General features: G+C 42.7%; 1 pseudogene; it reads right to left on the minus strand.

Moving 5' to 3' along the window:
* Positions 1 to 239: 239 nt before the first annotated feature.
* On the minus strand, positions 240 to 826 carry LOC110141257 (large ribosomal subunit protein P1 pseudogene; annotated as a pseudogene).
* Positions 827 to 8850: the final 8024 nt, after the last annotated feature.

Below are 8850 nucleotides of genomic sequence, written 5' to 3' on the forward strand. Positions count from 1 at the left end.
TTGAGCGTCTTCACTTTCACTTTTCCTTTCATGCCTTGGAGGAGGAATTGGCAACCCACTCTAGTGTTCTTGCCTGGAGAATCCTAGGGACGGGGGAGCCTGGTGGGCTGCCGTCTCTGGGGTCGCACAGAGTCAGACAGGATCGGAGCAGCAGCAGCTGTAATCTGAATGGCACACTGGAACAAGGGCTGAGCTGAAGGGAAAGCTTCCACGCTCTCCGCTCCTCATTTTTATTTTATTTACTTACTTACCATTATTTTTAAGCATTTATTTATTGACTTGACTGTTGTCTGGGTCTTAGTTGCAATGTGCAGGCTCTCTAGTTGTGTCCTGCTGGCCACAGAGCGCTGAGTTCTATTGTTGTGTTCCACAGGGCTAGGATGCTCCCTGGCTTGTGGGATATTAATTCGCTGACCAGGGATCAAACAATGTCCCTGCACTGGAAACTGGATTCCTGTTTTTTTTGTTTGTTTGTTTTTTTTTAAAGAGGTTTTTATTGAATGTGTTACTAAAGAGGTTAAGTGAAAAAGACCAAAGCCCATGTCATCGTCAGACTCTTCAGATTCTTCTTTCTTTGCTTCTACTTTTTTCTCCTCAGCTGGGGCAGCAGTGGTGGATGGGATAGGACCACCAGCCCCCACAATGCAGATGAGGCTCCCGATGTTGACACTGGCTAAGTCTCTTGCAAACAAGCCTGGTAAAAAAGCTCAACATTTACACCAGCTGCTTTAATGAGGGCGTTGTTCTTATCCTCCGTGACCATCACCTCATCATTGTGCAGAATGAGGGCCAAGTAGATGCAAGCGAGCTCCAAGACCAAGACCATGGTGTGGGTGAGTGCTAGGTGGGGGCTGCCAGGTGCAGTGCTAGTCGCCAGTTGATGTGAGGACTTCACCCCAAAATGGCCTTAGCTTCCTTCGGAGGGCTGAACATCCCTAGCGTCAGTGGAGGAAAGCTGTAAAGTGGATTTTTGTTACCAGTGGGCCACCAGGGAAGTCCCAGTCTTCATTTTTAAGAGTGGATGATACTGGATCTTGGGGAGACAAAAGTCACAAGCTCACACCACAGCAGAAGCAGATCTTTATCTCTCACCATTCATCATCCCTGAGTGGAAACCCTATGCATCCTTCAAAGCTCAATTCAAAAAGCATCCCTTCCTCCTTTCTTTCACCTCTGATTCTCCACAGATCACTGAACTCTAAATCTAGAAGAGCAACAGTTTCATGTTTCTTGTCCTGGCGTCCTGTGTTTTTCCCCTTGTCCTGGGCTGCTTCTCCCCTGAGGCCCGCTGGTGCTGGAGGAGCGAACCTTACATCTCCTTCAGGACACTACTATGTTTGTGCAGACAGGAAGGCTGTTCTACATAGAGGGCTATCTTGCTCCAGAAAAATAATGAAATGTGTCTTGGCCCCATCCCTTTTTCCTTCTTTTCAGTAAATGACCTTCATAAATGTCTCCCTATTCCTATGAACCTGACCAGTAGTTTAAGGTTTTCCCTCAGAACATCAAAATAGGGGGAAAAAATAAAATAAAATGAAATCTCGGGATGTACAGGAGACCAGAAGCCAGATGCATTCAGCGCTTCTCCAGTTTCCCCTCTGAGTGACAGATATGGCATGCCTGCTTGTGTCACAGGGCCACAGCAGTTATGTGTAGTGACTGACAGGGAATTTAAAGGTAATAAAGAAGCATCTATAATTTTTCCTATTATTATTATGCTAAAAAAGAACTCATTATGAAATCATGTTTAAATAGAAGATGGTTTACACCTAAAGGAGTAATTAACAGCTCAAAAAATGAGATGAGTTCTTTTGTCACTGAGCCTTTGTAAATTTATAAACCCTGACAAGTGAGTCACTGAAAAGTCCTAAGAGGTAACATTGTTAATCTGTCTCTTCTCTCCAGAAATTAGACATGAGAGACTAGAAATAAAAACTTAAGTCTGCCACCTATCAAAGTTCTGAAGAAACTAGTGGCAGAAGTGTAGGGTAAGGAAATTAGAGAAAGTGAGGTTCAGAGAAAGGAGACCGGCACTTTACAGGCACTTTACAGGAACAGATCAGCTTTAATGAAGGGGCAGCAGTCAGGTTAGTGAGCAGCTGCACTAACCCAAGAAAAGAGGACGTATATATGTGGGAATCTACTGTCTTAAGGGGACCTGTTCTTCTCCAAGGTTGTTCAGATTAGTTACCTCTTAAACGGCTGGGGCAAGGAATTCTGGAGATCGGCCCTGAGGCTGGGACCAGCTGGGAGCTCAGCATAATCAACCTTAATATCCATTTTTTTCTTTGGGTGTGAGAGGTCTTTGTTTTGCATAGAATGGTGGGGAGGACGCAAGGGAAGCTTTAACTCCAGGCTACTTTGAGCTGTGTAACTTTCCTTCAAGAAAAGTGACAGACAAAAATGAAAATAAAACAAATGAGCAGATCTGATTTCAAGAAATAGTGCTTTAGTTGCCGCAAAGTCCTGGAAAGCAAAGTGGGATTATCACTTCCTTGAGGAAGAAGATGTATTTTGCTCACTCTTGAATTAGGCAGCAGAGAGGAGGCACTCTGTAGACATCTGGTGCATCAAAATCCTTGAGGCACACTTGGTCTAGGGAGGGCCAGGACATGCCTGTGTTCTCTCCCATAGAGAGCGTTTCTGAGTCTCTGCCAAGCTTTTCTGTTCTGGGCACTGCACAGAAATGCAGATGCCCTCAGTCCTTTGTACTATCTATTCTAAGCCTGGGTCTCACAGTAATTTATTTCCCTTCTTTTTCTGCAGTGAAAATGTGACAACTTCTCTGGCAAACTATGACTTCATTGCCTCTAATGATGACAAATCAAAAGGCCAGTGGGGCCCCTACTTTTCATGCCTACTATTGGGTTGGCAATTTGGATTTAGTTGGTGAATTGCCAACTACTATTGGTTAGAAGTACCTCAAACTTCAGGGTTTTATTCTCAAACCTTGGAGCACCTGAAGGCAGGAAGTGCCCTCTGATCTGAATGCTCATTCCTCCTGTTCTTGGTATGGACCTCTCTGCCTTTCACACCAGCAGAGCCAGGCAGCTCTGTCTAGAGAGCCTATTACTTTTTAAAAAAATAAGGTATCCACAGTCAGAAAATCAACATATTTTATTGTTAATAGTGACGGTAGAGAATTTTGCCATCCTGTTATCTGTCCATTCACCTGAGGTCACAAAGAACATGTCTTGAGATATTTAGCAGATTATGACAGAGCCTGTGTTTGAAGGAAAAAAAAAAAACACTTGCATTCAAAATAATTTTGTTTTCAAGCCTTGCAATCATTCATCTTACAGCTTTGTTAAACCCTGACTGGGTACTCTAGAGGATCTTTACGTGATAATGCCCTGCACAGCCTTGTGGGGCACAGCCCGCCCATGTACACTTGGTATTAGTCTCCCCACCTTCTGGATCCCTGGAAGCGGGTGTGTGGTGTGGGCGTGTTTCGTGTGTTTGACATCTATAAATACACTCGGAGCTGCTCGGAGCTGCTCACTGGTATTTCAGCACATTCACTATTCCTAGTTTTTACATATACCCACACCCTCACAAAAAGGAGTAAGGCAGAATTTTATTTCTACTGTGATGACCATGACTCCAGATAAATTGCCACAAAACCAGACATCACTTTTATTTTATTTTTTAAAATTAATTTATTTATTTTAATGGATTTAATTAATTTAATTTAATTAATATTTACTTTACAATATTGTAGTGGTTTTACCATACCTTGACATGAACCAGCCATGGGTGTACATGTGTTCCCCATCCTGAACGCCTCTCCCACCTCCCTCCCCAAACTTGCAGGATATAAAATTAACACACAGACATCACTCTTAAGTGTATCTCATTTATCTGTAGAACAATGAGACACGTAAAGAACATTCTGCTCTCACTCTGTTCCCTTCACATTCCTTGGTGCTGGCTTCCATTTATGCTTCCACCTGCCTCTACAGTTTGGTTTGAGGTTTGTTCTTCTCCCAGTCTGTAACCCTGACTCTATTTCTTGGCTAAAGCTTTATTCTCTCCTTTTCCTCAGGAATCCCATCTGCAAGTCCTCTGGTTGCTGTAGCCCAGACCTCCATCACAGTCACACTGACCTGGAGAGTGTTCCAGGCCCATCACCCTCTGGACCCACTGCCTGGCTTCTCCTCAATCTCTGGAGCTGGACTGGGTCCAAACTTTGGCCTTGCTTCCTGCTGGGTATGGGGTATACAACATGTGTTGGCTTCAGTTTCCTCATTTGAAAAATGGAGATATTAACAAGACATACATTTTGGGGTTTTTAATGAAGACTGGTAGATCGCTGAAGTATTGCCAAACCCAGTGAGTCATGCCTCCCTGAACCCATCTCCCCATCTCCCTTGGGAGATCCCCTATGATATTGATTTGGTTTCACCACGTGGCCTCTTTGGCCAATGACAGAAGCAGAGGCTTGATCAGTGTGTGTGCATTGTGTTTTTACACTCTCTCGTTTGCTGCTTTTCTGAATGCAGCCACCACTTGGAGAAGCCTGGGTAGACTTGCTGGATGATGAGAGACAACTGTTCAGCTAACCCACCACACTCCCACCTTCCCTTGGTCAACTACTAGACATGTGAATGAGGCCATTTGGAACTAGTCAGTCTGGCTAACTTGCCAAGTGATTGCAAACACATGAATGATTCCAGGTGACACTATATGGAGCAAAGATAAATTTTACCAACTAAATCCAAATTGCCAACCCACAGAATCTTTAGCAATTAAATGATGATTGAGTTATTCAGTTTTGGAGCAATTTGTTATGTAGTAATAGTTAGCTGATACAAAGATAAATGAGTTTTTCTATGGTACATAAAAGGTATTTAGAGAAGTGTGTGGGACAAGGTTTGTGCTCATGTCAGTAGTTATCTATTATTCTTTATCAATGGTTCCAGCCATAATGGTGATCTTGGAGACTTGTGAATGTGCTTAGCCTTCTTATATTCCTGTGCCTTTGCACATGACTAAAACTTTCATATATGCATTAATTGACTGCCTACTTCCTCCTTGTGCCTTGAGCAGGGGGATATTACAAATGTTTAAGAATTGGTATGGCGTGGGCAGCAACCAATCAAATGTGAACCACTTGAATGTCAAGTCTGTCTTTGAATCTCAATTCAAGCATCCTGCTGCTTGAGTTACTAGAACACTTCATCAGATTCCCCTGTTTCTGCTCTCATGTTCCCCATCCAGTAGTTTGTTCTCAACAGAGTCATCTTTTAAATTGTAAATGATCCTTTAAAAACGTAAGTCAGATTATGCACCCCTCTCTCAAAACTGGGCAATGGTTCTTGGTCTCTCCAAATAAAATGTAAGGTCACTAAAATGTCTAAACCCTCTGCTCTCGACCCTTACCTCTCTGACATCCTCTCGTCTGCCTGCTATGCTTACACTCTGCAACAGCTACACTGGATACCTTCTTCAAAGCTGCCTACATTAGGGACTTTGTTCTAGCAGTTCTTTCTTCCTGGAACCATCGTCCCAAAGGAACGATGCTTACCTCTGCCAAGTCTGTTCAAATCTCACTTTCTCAATGTAACCTAAGCTGAATCTCTTAACACTGCAACTTGCTCCTACCTGTCAGGTTTCTCTCCCACTCACCCCTGTACCCTACCAACTTTTGTGTGAGTCAGTGATCCCCTAGAGGAGCAGAACCAGAAGGAGATATATATCAAAGAAGCTGGCTTCTGCAACTGTGGGGGTTGACTAGGCAAGTCTGAAATCCACAGGGCAGGCTGTCAGGAAGGGCAGGCTAAAACTTGTCCACATGGCCAAAAGTGCAATCCATTAGGGGAATTTCATGTTCTTAGGAAAGTCTCCGTTCTGCTCTCGTGGTCTTTCAACTAATTGAATCAGCCCTACCCAGACTATTTAGGAAACCATGTAACTAAGGACTCTACCCTAGCCAACTGTCACATAATATTGACCAGCACACCTTCTAACACCCTATATAATTTTCTAATTTTTATGTCAATTGTCTGTCTTCTCTACTAAAAATAAATTCCATGAAGGTGAGAGGCCTTTGTTTTGCTTGCTGATGTATTCCACAGCAAATATTCAATAGGCATTCATTCAATGAAATAACATCACACCCTCAGGAAGTCTTCTCTGACTACCTGCTGTCCATCCCCCCAGAGATACCCACACCTCTTAAATAAGGTGCTGCTTTTCTTCTCATTGATCGAAAGTTAGTTAAATCCACTCACTTCGATCAGACCAGTCTAACCTCCTTATAGGATAGGGCACCAGAAATAGCTCAATATCTTATGATTTTATTTATTTAACTTATCTCTTTGCTTACATTGGTCTCTTATTTTCTATCTATTCCTTTAGCTTTCTTCTATTTCCTTTCCCTACTCTACTTTGACAAATTGGGAAAAAATACAAAGAAGGATTGTTACAGTTAAATGTACATGCATAAAGAACCCCTTGGACTTCCCTAGTGGTACCGTGGTTAAGAACTCACCTGCTAATGCAGGGGACATTGGTTCGATCCTGGCCAGGGAAGATTCCACATGCTGTGGAGCAAGTAAGCCTAGGCACCATAACTAATGAGCCCGTGTGTTGCAGCTACTGAAGCCCATGTTCCTAGAGCCTGTGCACTGCAGTAAGAGAGGCCACCGCAATGAGAAGCCCATGCATCACAACTAGAGAAAGTCCACGTGCAGCAGTGAAGACCCAGGGCAACCCAAAATAAATACATAAATAATTTGGGAAAAACTAAAGAGCCCTATGCACAAGGCCAAAGGCAGTGTTGAGTTGTTAGACACCTTCACCTGCAGAAATAGTCAGCAGCATGCATCCAGAGCTTTACCAGCATTTATTAAGCACCAAATATATCAGACATTGTATAAAATATTGAGACCACAGAGAGAAAAGTCAAGATATTTGCCTTCAAGTTGTTTATAAACTTGTTCAGAATGATGAAACAATATCCTAGGGACTGAATCTAGCCCTTATTCATTATTAGTTCAACTTACACATTGTTGCTCAATATGGTATTTGGTATTTAAATTAGTTATTAACATTGGAAAATGAGAAGATCTCATAAAAAATCAGATTTGGGGGCTTCCCTTGAAATATGAGAGGATCTAGAAACATTGGCGATACTGCTCAGATACAAGGAGGAACTTCTTGAGTGCTCCATCTTGAGTATTCCATCTCTAGTTCTCCATCTTTCCTACCATCGTTATTCTACATCAAGGGCAGATGCCAGGTGCTATTATTTTACCCTTGGCCTGATCTGGTCATTTAGGTTATCTTCCTGGCTGCCTGTGGGCATTTGCTTTTGACATTGCTAGACTAGTGGGTTGCATTTGATTCAGTTCAGTTCAGGTCAGTCGCTCAGTCGTGCCCGACTCTTTGTGATCCCATGGACTGCAGCACGCCTGGCCTTCCTGTCCATCACCAACTCCCAGTTTGCTCAAACTCATGGCAATTGAGTAGGTGATGCCCTCCAACCACCTCATCCTCTGTTGTCCCCTTCTCCTCCCACCTTCAATCTTTCCCAGCATCAGGGTCTTTTCCAATAAGTCAGTTCTTCACATCAGGTGGCCAAAGTATTGGAGTTTCAGCCTCAATATCAGTCCTTCCAATGAACACCCAGGACTGATCTCCTTTAGGATGGACTGGTTGGATCTCCTTGCTGTCCAACAGACTCTCAGGAGTCTTCTCCAACACCACAGTTCAAAAGCATCAATTCTTTGGTGCTTAGCTTTCTTTATAGTCCAACTCTCACATACATACATGACTACTGAAAAACCATAGCTTTAACTAGACAGACTTTTGTTGGCAAAGTAACACTCTGCTTTTTAATACGCTGTCTAGGTTGGTCATAACTTTTCTTCCAAGGAGCAAGCATCTTTTAATTTCATGGCTGATGTCACCATCTTCAGTGATTTTGGAGCCCAGAAAATAAAGTCTGTCACTGTTTCCATCTATTTGCCGTGAAGTGATGGAACCAGATGTCATGATCTTAGTTTTCTGAATATTGAGTTTTAAGTCAACTTTTTCACCCTCCTCTTTCACTTTCATCAAGAGGATCTTTAGTTCTTCTTTGTTTTCTGCCATAAAAGTGGTATCATCTGCAACCTGAAGTTATTGATATTTCTCCCAGCAATCTTGATTCCAGCCTGTGCTTCATCCAGCCCAGTGTTTCTCATTATGTACTCTGCATATAAGTTAAATAAGCAAGGTGACAATATACAGCCTTGACACACTTCTTTCCCTATTTGGAACCAGTCTGTTGTTCCATGTTCAGTTCTAACTGTTGCTTCTTGACCTGCATAAGATTTCTCAGGAGGCAGGTCAGGTGGTCTGGTATTCCTATCTCTTTAAGCATCTTCCATAGTTTGTTGTGATCCATACAGTCAAAGGCTTTGGCATAGTCAATAAAGCAGAAATAGATGTTTTCCTGGAACTCTCTTGCTTTTTTGATGATCCAGCGGATGCTGGCAATTTGATCTCTGGTTCCTCTGCCTTTTCTAAATCTAGCTTGAACATCTGGAAGTTCATGGTTCACATACTGTTGAAGCCTCGCTTGGGGAATTTTGAGCATTACTTTACTAGCGTGTGAGATGAGTGCAATCGTGCGGTAGTTTGAGCATTCTTTGGCATTGCCTTTTATTGGGACTGGAATGAAAACTGACCTTTTCCAGTACTGTGGCCACTGCTGAGTTTTCCAAATTTGCTGGCATATTGAGTGCAGCACTTTCACAGCATCATCTTTTAGGATTTGAAATAGCTCAACTGGAATTTCATCACTTCTACTAGCTTTGTTCATAGTGATGCTTCCTAAGCCTCACTTGACTTTGCATTCCAGGA

Source organism: Odocoileus virginianus, chromosome 12, assembly GCF_023699985.2.
Source record: "Odocoileus virginianus isolate 20LAN1187 ecotype Illinois chromosome 12, Ovbor_1.2, whole genome shotgun sequence".
NCBI classification, from domain to species: Eukaryota; Metazoa; Chordata; class Mammalia; order Artiodactyla; family Cervidae; genus Odocoileus; species Odocoileus virginianus.